Below are 12,026 nucleotides of genomic sequence, written 5' to 3' on the forward strand. Positions count from 1 at the left end.
CTCTCCTCTTCATTTCGAGCCCCAAAGCCCATCTGGTAGCTTGCATCCAAAAGCAGATATTTCACCCTTCGCTCTAAATCTTACCACCCTAAGCAAAAAGAAAACCTCATCCTCTCATCTTCTCCTCTATCCTCATCTTATTCCATAATGTTTGGCTATTCAGGGATGAGTAGCTTACATCTTCTTTGAATAAGTATCAGCAATTTTCCTATGCGTGGTTTCATTCACTTGGCAGCTTTACAGCTTCTAACACTACTGTGAACAGCATCCTTTTAACTAATGCCTGAAAATAATGTAATTTTACCCTCAGAAAGTAGCAAAGTTATGTGGTTCTATTGGTTTGTACATGAACATGCCGTTCTTGAACAAGACTCACAAAATTGTTTAAATATTTTTTAATTCCTGCTAGAAGGAAAGTATAAAAAAATCCTGGATTTATACTAAATGAACACCAACAGCTCCTGCAATAGTCTCTCTGATTTCATGTGCATAGGGCATACAAAATGATATAATAAGCAGAACTATAGTGCTGATGTTTTTCATCAAAAGAATAATTCAGTATGGAATGACATCAGCATTCTAACTAATATTTCTTCATTGGTTTTAGGCAAAACATCAAAGATATGTTGTGAACTGATTTTTTGTTATATTTAGTTGAGGTCCCCAGGAGACCTTTTATGACTTTTCAGATCAGACATTAGCTAGGAGGAAACGTTGGATAGAAATTGGTAAACTGAACAGCCATTGCCCAGTGTCACGGAAAACAACTTTTCCTTTGTGGAAAATCCAGACTGTTAATACCCCTTATAGGGATTCAGTCAATCAGGTTCTAAAGAACTTCAGCAAGGTTTTATTGAAATTAACCTAAAAAATTGCTACCTTCTTTTTTCTTTTCTTTTTTTTTTTGGGGGGGGGGATGGCTCGTTTTTATGCATTCACCACAGATATTTTGCTAAATGTTATTTGATTTTTTTGAACGGTGTGACTGTTCTGAAATCCAGCTAAATTCTACATGGCTGTAGACAAGTAGTCCCTCTTGTAATACTGAAGAATGTGGATAAAAGCAGGAGAGAGAGTCTTTTGGGAACACTGCTGCAAATCAGGGGAAATACGTATAGCTTGTCATGTGTTTAACTCCATTAATTTATGTACTGAATGAATTCCAACAAAACCCTAGTCCTGCAGATAAGGAGATAAAACAGACCCTTGCTAGTCATAAGTTGCTTCATCCCAACATCTCTTGGAAGTAACACTTATAAGAAAATGCCCTGGCATTTATTTCACTGGAACAGCTTCACAGAGTTAGTTCACAGAAAATTCAAAGCAGGCTAAACATAACCTCATTCGCCTTCTAGAAAGTGTAGCAGTTGTGTTCTTTGGGGGACCTTTTTCATTGACACCAAATTCTTTGGAAATCAGAGCAAGAGAAAGAGAAGTCCCATGTCCTCAAAGTGGAGCTGTAGAATAGAATTGAATCTGCATTTGAGTTTGTATCATTCTATAGCAAGGAAAATAAATGGGCAACCTACCATGCCTTTCAGAACCCAGCAAGTGGGATGGGGCACCAAATTAAAGCAGAACAGCTGCTTCAGCAGCAACAAGATAAAACAAAGAAATTCTGTTGTGAAGAATACAGCAAACCTAAAAAAAAAAGAAAAGCTGATGTGAACAGCCTGCTGTTCATTATCCTCTTGAGAAATATGTTCAGAGCATCCTACAGCCACAGATATTGAAGAATCAGTAATGCTTTGACATGCCTCTACAGTATATTGACATACTCTACAGTATACTGTTCTTGCTGCCAGTGAAGCTCGGAATTATATTTCCAATTATTCATTTTGCCTACCAGAGAACAATAAGGTAAAAACTTATTAGCATAAAGTTTGTGCAGAACTACCATCTAGTGTAAAACTAAATCACATAACTGCACAATGTGCACTCCACCACCATTTGTGCTACGGTGCTACATTTTCTATCAAATACAGCCATGCAAAGAAAACCAATTCGTCTACTCTCTACAGTTAACTAACATAGCAAAAAGGATAATCTGCCCGTTTTTTTAATGCATTTCACTTTTACCTAAAATGTCTTTGTAAAACAAGCATACACCTGAGCTGACATGAAAAGCAAGTTTGCATTAATTTGCATTTGATCACTATGTTCCAAAGAATTAGAGCCAATATTTGGTGTGGGAGCACTGCTCGTATGCATCTTAGCATGGCTGGCAGCAAGCGGGACGATGGTGACAGTAGCATAGAGCAGAGGCAAGGGTAGCGAGGCTGAATGATGCTTTCTTGTACACATAAAATGTGCTCAGTAGTCTTTTAAAATATCTCAGCCCAAAACAAGGGAAAGATCTCTTCAGCTCCTAAGCGTACAAGGGGCAATGGTTTTAAATTGGAAGAGGGGAGATTTAGATTAGATATTAGGAGGAAATTCTTTCCTGTGAGGGTGGTGAGGCATTGGAACAGGTTGCCCAGGGAAGTTGTGGATGCCCCATCCCTGGAGGTGTTCAAGGCCAGGCTGGATGGGGCTTTGAGCAACCTGCTCTAGTGGGAGGTGTCCCTGCCCATGGCAGGGGGGTTGGAACTCGATGGTCTTTAAGGTCCCTTCCAACTCTAACCATTCTATGATTCTATGATTCTATACATACAGCAAGTATTTCAGAAATTGGATAAACAGTTGCACCACTGTTAGATACCTGCAGAACCTTTTCCCCTGAACTCTGAAAACAGTTATTGTATTTCCTACCAGTATTCACTCTCATTCTTTCTAACAGCAAATAGAAAAACCAAAACTAATGAAAATGCCATTAAAAATGTTATAAGAGGAAATCCATGTTTCATCCACATCGTGAACATAACACACAGTTCTGATTGTCTCATCTTTAAGAAATATACAGAGCAGAACTGGAAAACTTTCAGAGAAGGGCAGGAAGAGGAATGACGTCATCGACCAGTTTCTGTGTAAGGAACTGCTTCATAAGCCAATGTGCTTCAGTTTGGGAAACAGAAGACTCACGATCTGGATGAGGAGATCGAGTGCACCCTCAGTAAGTTTGCAGATGACACCAAGTTAGGTGGGAGTGTCGACCTGCTTGAGGGTAGAAAGGCTTTGCAGAGGGATCTGGACAGGCTGGATCGATGGCCCACGGCCAATGGGATGAGATTCAACAAGGCCAAGTGCCGGGTCCTGCACTTGGGTCACAACAACCCCCTGCAGCGCTACAGGCTTGGGGAAGAGTGGCTGGGAACTGCCTGGCAGAAAAGGACCTTGGGGGTGTTGGTCGACTGTCGGCTGAACATGAGCCAGCAGCGTGCCCAGGTGGCCAGAAGGCCAACAGCATCCTGGCCTGTATCAGGAACAGCGTGGTGAGTAGGACTCGGGAAGTGATAGTTCCCCCGTACTTGGTACTGGTGAGGCCCCACCAGAGTACTGTGTCCAGTTTTGGGCCCCTTACCACAAAAAAGACAGTGAGGTGCTGGAGCAGGTCCAGAGAAGGACAACGAGACTGGTGAGGGGTCTGGAGAACAAGTATCATGAAGAGAGGCTGAGGGACCTGGGATTGTTCAGCCTGGAGAAAAGGGGGCTGAGGGGAGACCTTATTGCTCTCTACAACTACCTGAAAGAAGGTTGTAGAGAGGCGGGGGTCGGTCTCTTCTCCCAAGTAACAAGCAATAGGACAAGAGGAAATGGCCTCAAGTTGCACCAGGAGAGGTTCAGATTGGATATTAGGAAAAATTTTTACACTGAAAGGGTTATTAAGCATTGGAACAGGCTGCCCAGGGAAGTGGTGCAATCATCATCCCTGGAGGTATTTAAAGGACAGGTAGACATAATGCTTAGGGACATGGTTTAGTAATTTTTTTGTCAGAGTTAGGTTGATGGTTGGACTCGATGATCTGAAAGGTCCCTAGGCAATTATATGATTTCCATGATTCTATGATCTATGAATACATCAGAGAGCTGCAAAATAATTAGCCATGGAAAGGGTGCATAGGATTCAACAGTTCGCTGCCCCTTCTCATACCAGAACTACAAATCCAGATACCAGGAGTCAGCTTTAAAAAAAGGATTAGGGGCAAGTTAGTGGTCCCACACATGGTAGTCCCACATGGATCTGCAGAGCTCTTCAAGAGATGACCCTGTGAATGCTAAACATTGAAAGGTTTCCAGGGGAGCTGCTCATGTGAGAGAAGTCCTCTGATGCGGGACACACAGAAAACAATTCAGTTCAGAAGGAGCCTGTGCTGAAATAATTAAAGGCTAAGAAAATAGAGGAGGGAAATATTACAAATGCTTGGCCTGATCTTGCACTTTCCTAGACAGTGATGTAACTGGGTACTTATAGACACGGTGGGATACTGGATGTTAAACTAAATGGATTGCTGTTTTAAGCCAGGATGGCTCATTTTTTTAGGATGAGGGAAGGAAGAGGGAATTTTCCAACAGGAAAAAGAAAAATCACAAAATTAGCTTTGTTTATGATCGTGAATTCTTGTGCTTCACTTTACCAAAGAGAAAATGCATCAGTCTCCATCCACATTTCTACTTTTTTTTCACCGTCAAAATGCCACCGATATTCAGGTTAAAGACACACTAGTTCGGAAAATCAACATTTCACAACTACATCTTATCTTCAGCTCCCACTGATTTCAAGGGCTCAGCAGTCACGAAATTCTGACTACAGGATTGCAGAGGTAGGAAGGCAATCAAGTTGCTTTCTACAAATGTGCTAGAAAAGGAATAATTATTTTTCCTAGATAAAAATTGTCACAAAATAGGAGTTATTTCAGCAGGAAACTCTAAAAACCTCAGGTGTTTTCTGGTGACCCTCCTTCAAAGAACCTGTTGTGATCCCGCACATGAACAAGCCCAAGTCACAGCTTTTCTCCAAACCATTCTCCAAGACTGATTCCTTTCTGTCTAAGGGGTGGCTAAGGAACACACAGGACTCTGCATGTCCCAGGCTGTAAGACAGATATAGCACTCAGATCAATGAATTTAATATCCTGGGGAGGTTTGTTCAATACAAGGAAGTATTTATAAGCTTTCTGCATTTTCATCTTTCAATAAATGCTATACAGATTACTTTGTCTAACGTACAAATAGTAAAACTGTACTTAAGCCCTTTCAATTTGACAATTGTATAAAAGGATTTTGTGGAGTATGAACTACTTGGGAAAAAAATCATAAATCCTCCTGCTAACAAGGTAGCCATCAGCTACTTGGACACGGCGCCAGTGGGTTGGTGTACAATAGGGCTGTCAGTGGTCTGGGGAGAAAGAAACAAGAGAAATAGTCAGGCTCAGTTCTAATTACTTCATTATTAAAATAACTGCGAAGGGAGACTAGCGTGAGTCATTTTCTTTGGGGCCAAATTTTTCTTACTTTCAGTCACGTTGAGCAACGCCGTGCTGCACGTGTGATTCTGCAGAAATCAATGCCATTCGCAGCTAATATTATTCGGTGTTAGTCAGAATATCTGCAGGTGGCTTGTAGAGTTCAGGAATGAATTTCAAAACTAGCTTGGGACGAGGACATCATGGCACGGATAGAAGCTTTTTCTCCCTCCAGTCCCAGGACTGGAGAGGGCTGATATCCCGTTCCTATCTCTGCCTCTGTTTTCTAAACTTGCAGATTATGTCCCGAGTTCACACACGATTTAGATCATCTGTCACAGAGTGATCCCTCCTCCTGCCTTGAGAAAGAGTTCTTGACACACCTGATTTTAAGAAATTAGCGGGAAGAGGGAACCTAATCACTTTTTAAGGGAAACGTGAAATCTATAGATCATTAAGCATTTGGGACTCCTAAGCATGTTGAGGGGGGGTGGGAAATCCTGATTATTTGATTTAGCATAAAGGTTTGAGTTCCTGTTTATGCTAGAGGCAGGGAGATTATTTCTCCAGGTATGAGCTGAAGTAATTACAGATTCAATAGAAAACCATGTAGTATTTATCAATAGTAAAAGGTAGTTAACACTTGCCAATGCGGCAAAAGAGTTATGTCCAAAAGGTCTGATTTCCTTCTTTAAGATAACAACATTGATAGAGATCAGTGGTGGAACAATGTGGCTGCTTCTGGGTTCAAAGTCCTCTAATGGCTTTAGGAAAATAGAGGGACTACAAGAACTATTTGAAAGTTGGAGAAAATCCTTTACTGTGAGGGACCAGACAAGACAGATCTTAATAGCTCATTTGAAAAAGTACATTTAGAAAAAATCTGATTACAGTGCATGAATACTGCCCTGGAAAGAAAACATCAGATAGGAAAGGCTGTGTAATCCTGCAGAAGAAGGATTATAAGGATCAATAGCTGAATCCTAAGCAAAACTAATTTAAATTAAAAATTCGGAAAGAGGTTAATTACTGGAAAAAGCTATGAAAAGAATCTGAGTATTCTCCATCTCTGGATATCCTTAGAACAACATGCTGCTTCTAAAGCGGAGATGTTGGCCTCATAGCAGGGTAACCAGATGAAGCTGAATGACTTATAATAACAAGAGGATAAGACTAGCCTTAATAGTCAATTCTGGTCTTAAAATCAGCAGGAAATACCATGAATCAAAATTTAGAAAGCTGAAAAATGTGATAAAGAACTACTCTGCAGACTTGATGGAATCCACTCTCACTTAATGCAAGGGCTGCTATTGGAGTACCACAGTACTTAGGAGCAAAGTCATAGCCTGAAGGGTAATCTGCTGCAGTAATACAACTCAGAAAAAAAGCAAGGAAAAGTGCTTTGGTTATCTTGGTGCTTGAAGAAAAGGTTAACCAGTTCCCAAATATTTTGCAGTGCTCACCTCCAGAAAAACAAATAAAAAATAAATAAATAATAAAAAAAAGTAACTTGCATCTTAAAGTCCTTCCAATGGATTGATGCATCTGGGCTGATGGATCTTGATGGAATGATGCACACAGGAATGAAAAGGTACTTTAAATGGAATCTGAGTCTTTCTAAAACCCCAGGAATTGAAGGAGGGAATTTAAATAGATAGTTTTGCCCACATATGACAAGATGCACCGTGGAAAGTCATTTGACAAACCCCAGATTTAACACTTCAAGTTTATAAAGAGTGGTGGGAAACGGCAAATGAAATGCTGGAAATGTAGGCTGATATTTATGTCACTTGGTAATTAATGACAGGTGTTCTCCATTGTATTCTCCTTCCCTCATTTAAACTCACCGTCTTAAATTCTTAAATATGGAAACTAACACTTTCAATTTAAATGAGCAGTTCTCAGCAGCTTTGTTGGTGAAAAGTCAACCATAAGGCAGAACAATTTAATCAAACTTAACCAGATTTCATCTTTACACGTGTCAGCAAAACAGAAGTCCTACAATTTAAATGCTTTTGGGTTTTACGTTAACTAGCATAGTTCTTTTTCAGGGTGCTAATGTGGTTCATTAAGGCAAAACAGAAAGAGAGCTAAAAAGGCAGCTGAACTTTAACAAGGCTCCCTATGTAAAATTCAATGAAGTTGTGTGCAACTTCATTTTAACAACACATTGTATACACACTATTTTCATGGAATTTACTAAAGGGGAGAGGCTCAAGAAGATTCTTATTAGATCTTTGCATTGATTTATATGTTGATTATCTGAAAAGAACATTTTCTATGCTTACGGTAGCTTTAAATGTCATAAATGTGACCTTTTTATTATTCTTAAAATTAATCCATCCTGATATCAGTGGTAAAAGGACATTAGATGCTTTTCTTCTTCATTTATTGATATATTCCTCACTAAAGAAATCTTATTTTCACTCTTCATCGTCTGACAATAAAAAAAAGGATGCCTTTGCTTTTCAGAGCAGCAGAGAGAAGGATGGACTTGGAAAATAAACTAACATTTCTATTTGGCATCTTGCAGTGAAAAGGAATTATTAAACATGGCTTTAGCCCCATTTATTTATCAGCTGCAAGGGCTCTGTCACTTTAAAAGCCAGCTAGTATGAACTCGTTCTTGGGTACAAGGGATTCAAATAAAACCGTAAGAACTTATTACTTGTTTTATCTCCTCTCTCATTATAAAAGTAATGCTAAATATCTTTATGTATATTGAATAAAGACAATGATGGTAAAAAGCATTAGCTGCACATGGGAACATGTGCACTGTTTCTTCAGGGAGTAGTATACAACAGACAGCAACAGATTAAATTCACACACAGCCGCACCACCTCGCCCATGTACAGCATTACACAATACAGAGTTAGATTGGTATTTCTGGCATATTTGGCATAAAATACTTAAATCTGGGAAAACTGAACAAAGGTTGGCTGAAACCTAAAGTCTTCATGAATTAGAGATGGCAGAGATGCTCCCGAGCCATGGAACTCCTCAAAAGAGTAATGATTGCCATTTAAAATGCATTAATCTGTTGGTGTTTCTGTACTTCCTTTCTTCCTGCAAGCTGCTCTGCAGATACACATCATTTGGCTGCCATTTCCTTCTGAGCTTCCTACTAAGTTTTTAGAGTTTTAGGGTATCCTCTGCCATTTCAGCACTCCAGCTTAGCCAGAAGGTTCCTTGGTGTTGACTCGTCACCATCGGCTTGTTTCTCTCAGCAGCCTGAGTTGCGGCTTTTGTACCTTTGTCAGTGGCCCATTTACCCCATTTACTCCAGCACTTCCAAGTGCCAGCAGGGATGAGGAGTGGCTTTCCTCCCTGTGTTTTTAGATGAGACAGGCAGAATTAAGTTGCAGTCTTCCAGGACTGCATTTTCTTTAAAGACCTACACATGATGAATAAACACAGATTCTTATCCTTTGAAAGTCACCTTTAAAATAAGAATAATAAAATTTTTTCTGTTACTGAGATTTTTATTATTAGGCAAGGCTTACCATGCTAATGTGCTGCCTAGCTTGCTCGTGACTGAGTTTGAAAATCTAGGTTACTTTCCCAAGGCTGGTTCCATATGGGCCGATTTACTATAGAGAAAATTGCTTTTCAGTTTAAGGAGTACATATAACAGACTGTGATGTGCAGTCTGAAAAGGAGGAAAGCTGTCCTTCGTGCAAGTAATCCTCTCTTATCAAATCTGTCTTGCAATAAACCAAGATGGAGGGAGTGATGGATGAGAAATAATTTACTGCTAAGATAACCTTAGTCTGAGTGAGCCTTGCAAACTGCAGCTCCAAATTATTTATCATAGTTTACAGAGTTTGTCTTGGATTTGACAAATGTAGACACTTCTTAGGCAAAGCTCTGATTGCTTTAACTGAAATCTATAATCACATACATTTATTCTTTACTTCGTCTGTTTTGCATCCTGCTGCCTCTCTGCTGCTTCTGCTAAAATGAAAAAGTTAAAAAATTGTGTTATGAAAAGTTGATATTTTCTGTCTCCTGTCCTTGAATAGTAAAAGACATCATTGTCTAATCAATGGAAATAAAATTTCATACCCATGATGCTACCAATGGCTTCTTAGACATAGCTCTCTTGTTTTCATAAACAATTCCTGTGACAGTTAGTCGAAATTTTCTGATCATTATCTGTCATTACCTACATTTTTAAAACTTGTTTACAGAACTGATTTGGAAACTTCAAGAAATTGAAGTTTTTTCTTTATCAACATGAAGCATGAGGAGTCATCTGTAATAGAACCAGTAAAGCTGCCGCGTGACAGAGTAAAACTCAAGCAACAGAAGGCTGTAGCTGGCTTTAAAATAGATGTAAATACTTATTTAAAAATTAAGAATTGTTTCATTTGATTATTTATAGGTATTTATATGATAAATATGCAACTGCAATTTAGCTGAATTAAAATTACAGGCAGAATCTATAGCACATGAATTTTGTGTATGAGACAATAGAAGTCCTTGAAATCTATATACATCAACAATTGAAAATACGGTCACATAAATAAACTGTGTTTTGACAGCAAAGGAAATGGTCGCCTATTCTACAATGCTGCCTGAGACACAGCAATGTAAATGTTAAATGGGAAATGCCATTTAAGAGGACAAGGAAATGGGAAGCACAAGGTTCTGATCTTCTCACTACTCATCCACAACCTTGGCTTAAAGCAATGGATAATCCTTATGAGATCAGGTCATGGTACAAACCTGAGATAACAAAGAAATGTCGAATTTTTGCAAAGGTCACTCTTGAGAGGTTTAGTAATCTGAAGAAGGTCTTCAGGTGAGGATCACCTCCCCCGTAGTTCTAGAGGAGATTAGATAAAACTGACAAAGTAAAATCAGAAAAGTTCAAAGCATATAGGAACACACAGGAGAAGTGAATGGTATATGGAAAAAAACATAAATAGGTTGATTAAGAAAGATGCAATTCTGGTATACGGAAAAAAAATATAAATAGGTTGATTAAGAAAGATGCAATTCAGACAATAACGGCATCAGTAGGAAATGACATAGACTAATGCATTCATTCCTAAACCACGCAGAGAGTACTGCGCCCACAGAAATGAGCCTGACTTGCTTGTTCAATGCAGATGTTTTGAGATGCTTGGATGAAAGTGTATGGATACAAAAAAACTGAACAAAAATTGTACTAAATTTTAAAATAAATAAATTTTTTCTTGATTCTTTTAAGATAAGTTTGGCTTTGCCAATAGTAACAGAATTAACAATATCTGAAAGGCTTATCTTCAGTATATAGATATTTATAGGCTTATAGGTACATTCTCATTGAAATACACCATGCATCAAAGCATCAAAATAAGAGATGGACTGACCTTTCCTGAACATCCTTACTGCACTGATCTACTGTTCCCCACAGCATAATTAAATCAACTGGCTGAAACTAAATCAAGCAATAGGGGTGCCACCACTTACCTCATATGCAGCTTAATTTTGGGGAGCAGTCTAAGCACTTCATATGTTAAAAGGTTTTCCTGAAAAGTACATCAGATGTTAGCTCAGTTTAATGTCACTGCTCACAGCCATGCATCTATCTTCTTCTTTTCTGACTGTTTTCCTTTATAATAAAGCTGTTATAAATCATTGTCCGTAACGAAATTAAATCAAATGATGCATAGCAACTAAAAAGATCAGTGCCATAAAAACTGGCAGACTGGAAAAATATTAACATGAGTACATGACATGCAGACAAGGAAAAGTAGTTTTGAACTTCATCTAGAATACAAAATACGATATCACTGTAGCTACATGAATTTGGACGAGCCAAGATATTGGCACTAAATTTCTAAAGGGTGACGTTTTGTATTCCTTGTCCACGAAATGATTCCTCATGGGACTGAGACATGGAATCTTAATTCTTAGGTAGAGATCAAGTAAGTTTAGGCAAGGAGGTTGCTTTGAACAGGCAGGGAAAGGTGAAGCACTGAAAATCTCTCCTGATTTCATGGGTTATTTTATTAAAGAGAGAGTTAAATGCTGGTATTTGGGGGCCACTCAAAAGCCCCGATTACCCAGCACAGTAAATCACCTGTAACCCTTTTCCTCCCGCTCAGAAAAGATGGCACAAAAAGGAAGAGTAACCTGGAGAGTAAATATTAGCATGGGTACTAACGCCACGAGTTTCTTTTCTGTAACATACTGTAATTGCTTTCTATTTTAAGTTGATGTTCAAGAAGCAATGATCCATAAAAGTAGCAATTATTTAATACTTAGATCACTGCACTTCAGATACTATTCCCCCGCAACTTTCCTATGTTCTAATTTATAACTCAGTTAACTGTACAACAGATACCAATCACAACTCAAACAAAGGGAAGAGTTTCTTTTCACAAGATCAAGGAGGGAGTACGTGATTAAAACTGAACCTCTGTGTTAAATCAGCCTCCTGGAACTGAAAATCATCCAGCCACATCAAATCTAGCCATATATCTCTGCAAAATTTAAATGAAGTGTTTAACAGAATTGCTTTAATTCTGTGTTTGTAAAATGCATTTGAAAATACCAGATTCAGTTTGATCATAGTTTTATTTCTAGCTTACAGAAAGGTTGTCACCCTGTAAAAATATAGTCACTATTCATTGTGTGCATTACTGGACATTACTGGATTCTACATATTCATAGTGGTAACTTTGTGACAAAGCT

Source organism: Numenius arquata, chromosome 4 (genome assembly GCF_964106895.1).
Source record: "Numenius arquata chromosome 4, bNumArq3.hap1.1, whole genome shotgun sequence".
Taxonomy (NCBI): Eukaryota; Metazoa; Chordata; class Aves; order Charadriiformes; family Scolopacidae; genus Numenius; species Numenius arquata.